The following is a 4,371-nucleotide window of genomic DNA, read 5'->3' as shown; positions in this document are numbered from 1 at the left end:
TTGATTATCTGAAATATTTAAGGATGACACACATAGAAAAAACAGGAAATCACGATGGGGTAAAGTTTATTTTACACCACTAAATATAAATAAAAGCTTAAGTGGGTTCACTTTGGGGACTTTCTAAACCTGCCTTAAGAATCCATACACTCCTGCATTCATATGCTTGAGTGCCATATAATAATCAGCTGTGTTTTGATGTTGTTAATTTTATATGCGTATTTTCCATGTAATATAATATAATTACACGGTGATAAACATAATAACCTGCCTTTTCCAGCTTGAAGGATAGCGTCTTGTAGCCTATGGCAAACCCCGGTGTGGTGCCAAGGTTTCGCTTCTCTCCGTAAAAACAGCAGGGGGCGCCGAGTGAACGCTCTGTAAGAACAAGTTCATTCAGCACGGTCACTGCCACGACTGATCTGTGGACCTTGATAACCTCATCTTAGGGGAAGTCATATAATCCACACTTTATGCTGCTTTCTCGCTTTGAGACATCGTTAAAAAAAAAAAAAACATACTGCATCATACCTCCAGGATTTTAGTTTCTGTTTTGAACAAACTGCTTTTGTTTTGAGACACTTCATTGGAACCTACAGTGCAAGTTAGTCTTGGCTCAGCAGATGTCTGACTTCCTGACATAGTGCTGATTAGGCATATCAAACATTATTAAAAATTATATTAGAAACCATCTTAGAGCAAAATTGTAGAATATGAAATCTGTTTCAAAGGACAGTCACTGGGCTGGACAACTGCCCAAAAGACGCACCTGATCACAGGATATTATTAGAGTATTATCAATTAACCAACAATGACACAGGGCTGGAAAAGAGGTATCCTATAAATGATCCTAAAACAAGCAATATACAAAAGGATGGACAACAATTGCCAGAACTCTGTGTGTGTATAATACAATGCAACTCAATAAAGGCAAACATCGTTGCCAGTAAATCAATAAATCTTGAATCAACAAACGCTATCTTCTTGGAATATCAACCCATGTTCATACAGCTTCAGGTGAAATCTCATTCACCTGTAAGGGCGTGTCTATTTACGAAAAAGCGGTGGTTCTCTTTTTTCCAATCAAACCTCTTTACTCCAGTGTATCAACACCCCCGCAAGTCTGTTTATTTTTCTCACTTACAATACGTTAAGCCAGCACTGCTCCCTGTTAAAGTATGTGCGTGTATGTGGCATGATATAGCACACAGAGAGAAAGAATGCAAAACAGAGAGATGAATGTGTGTGTGTGTGTGTGTGTGTGTGTGTGTGTGTGTGTGTGTGTGTGTGTGTGGAGGGAGGGGGGGGGCAGAATCTATATTTAAAATTCCCAGTAGAAATCCCCTTTAAAAGCATAACAAGTCTGACTTGAAATGCACCTGCTTAACACAAGTTTGTCTTTCAAGGACTAGCTGAGTGCTTCTTATGTTGTTTGTATGTTATCTCTCAAACGCTGGAATGATCTTCTGTTGTGTTCTGCAGACAAGTCAAAATATTACCCTTGAATTATGCATAAACTGGCAAAATAGGATGTGACAATCTGTGTTCTGTGTCAATATTAAAGCCAGATCCTTCGTGATTAGCTTCTTTGAGCCGGGGGGGGGGGGGGGTTCTACAAGGTCCAACTACAAAGACTACAAACACACAGTTTTCAGTGAGCAAGAAAAGAGAAGTGCTCCATCTACAGCATGAATCACTTCCTTATTCCTGACACAGATGCTCGGCCCTGAGAGCTATATTCCCTAAAAAGTGAGAATGTCAGCAACCCAATCTGTGGTCAGAACATGGTTGTGCAATCTGAATATGTAAAGTATCTAAAGCACACAAAGAAACTGACATTTTGTGCTGGGATTGTGGGTGAAAGGTAGAAAGGGTTCCTAGGAGGATAAGGTGAAGAAATTACCTTTCAGTTAGTCTTTTGTGCACAGAGAAATTCTGAAAACACAACAGCGGAAAGAGGAAATGATGCCTGTGTTGGATCAAGTAGCTCAACAAAGGTTTATTCTTCAATAACGCAAACTATAATGCATGCAGCTGAGACGCCCCCAAAGCAGTATCACTGTCAGGTTATTAATATTCTTTCTGATTCTACCGCATGACACAAGTCTGTACAACACCTGCAGAACTTTGCCTCAGAAAGTCTCAAACACAGAGACACACAGCTTTTAATACACACTGTGGGGTATTCACTGGTGGATTTATTTTTCTGAACTCACTGGAACTTGGTGGTTTCAAGGGGGACTCATTTAGCAAGAGTTTAAAAAAAGTACAGACAAGGTGAAACCATTCAATAATGTAGACTATTCAGAAAATCAGAAACATGTCAGGTATCTGAGTCGAAACTGCTTAAGTGATGTTTAGCAGTTGCTAAATCTTATTGATAAGGTTTTCAAATATGACTCTACTACTGTTGATACTATGTACATTACCAGCCACTGTTCAACTATTTGCTAACACAAGTATCCAGGCCAAACAGCAAACATCAAGACAGCCTGATGAAGTCCAAACCATGCATCAGAATGGAGAAGGTGATTACAGTGACTTTGAACATGTCATGTGTATCGGTGCAAAACAGCCTGATCTAAGTATTTCAAAAATGCTGTTCTATTGTAATTTTCATGCACAATCATCTCTAGGGCTTACAGAATATGCCCAGAATATAAGAAAGTTAGCGAGTGTCAGTTCTCTGGGTGAAAATGGCTTGTTTCACCCTTGTCAGAGGTAAGAGGAGAATGGCCAAACTGCTTTAAGCTGATAAGAAGGCAATATTAACTCACTTGTTACAACCAAGGTGTGCAGAAGAGCTTCTATGCAGAGCACTTCATACCTTGAAGCAGATACAGGTCTTCTGCTATCAGCTGAGAACAGGAAACCAAGGCTACAATATGCACGGGCTCACCAAAATTGAACGATAGAAGATGGGGAAATGTTGCTGTTGGGTCTCAGTTTCTGCAGTGAAATTCAGATGAATGCCAAAATTTTAGACTTAAACTACATGAAAGTATGGCTCCATCCTGCCTTGTATCAAGAGTTCAGGCTAGCGGTGATGCTGTTGGTGGTGTAATGTATGGAGGATATGCCAGCACTGGTTATATGGCTGTTACTGTCTAATTCATATTTTTTTCATTAGATGAATGTGAAATTTCAGCTAGAATTTGTGGTGATGTGGACAGAGTCTTCAAAATTCTCCAAAATGTCACTGATATATATATTGTAGAGCCTAGGTTTGTAGACCACATGATCGCAAAATAGGTCACGTTAGGAATGATCCACCGGTTAACATATCTGAGCCTTGGATGCAGGCCGTTAATAATACGCTAAATGATGCATATTTTTAATCAGATGCTCGTGAATTTTCGTGACACTGGTGAAACTCCCAGCTGATCACTATAACTGAGCGTGACCCAAAGTTTCAGCGGGCAAAAAACTCTTCGAGTAAGCATTTAACTATGGGACAGTAAGCCTATGGGATGGTGTAATGATTCTGACGGAGTGACGAAATAGTTACTCCCGTCCCGTGTTTCCCCGCGTCGGGAGCGCGCACTGAGCAGGGAGAGCGTATCCGGTTGAGCCTGGCTCATATTCCAAACAACCAGACGCGGAAGTAGTGACGTGTGACTTTTGTTTAAAAGTGAAAGATGGGTTTCTTTACATTACCGTTCAGTTTTTGGTTACAACAGACACTGATATATCATTACGGATTATTAAGAGATAAGAGAATAGGAATAAGAGAATCTTTAACGCTCAATATACCAATTTCTCAACAAGTAAACGGCTCTAGTCGTTTTCAGACGTCCTATAAAAATACTATTTGCTCGGATTTTTGCACATCGCCAAAGGTTATGTCTGCTGAGCACATGACTGAAAACAGTTGTCAACTGTCTATTTATTTTTATAAAACAGATTTCTGTAGCTAAAACACAGAAATCCCCCTTCCCCCAGATAGACCACGTGACTGAATACTGGTCGAATGGATATACATTTAAAGTGTTTTGGGGTTTCTTAAAAAAGAAGTCTGTATTTTGACATTTTTCATTCATCCAGGCTGCAAGGCCTCCTTGCCATCACCATAATCTCCAGCTCACTGCACAGATTCTGTATCAGATTGAATATGACGGTCTGGCTGGGCCGCTCCAAAATGTTTAGATTACTTCCAGTCAGAAGACAACTTTAAGCCTCCATACGGCAGGGCGATGAAGCATTTGGAGCTCTATGTTTGTGTAGCCTATTTTCACAGTAGACACGAAACCTGTTTATGTTATATTCTCTTCTATTAAAAAACAAAACAAAAAAAACCCCACCCCTTCTCACTGCAAAGTGCGCGCTCCCGACGCAAGAGAAACAAATTTCGCTTGGCACGCAGCCAGCGAC

The sequence above is a fragment of the Mchenga conophoros genome, linkage group LG7, assembly GCF_057382185.1.
Source record: "Mchenga conophoros isolate Kocher_MC1m ecotype Shallow Benthic linkage group LG7, M_conophoros_male_GT1.1, whole genome shotgun sequence".
NCBI lineage: Eukaryota > Metazoa > Chordata > Actinopteri > Cichliformes > Cichlidae > Mchenga > Mchenga conophoros.
This window is presented reverse-complemented; position numbering follows the sequence as displayed.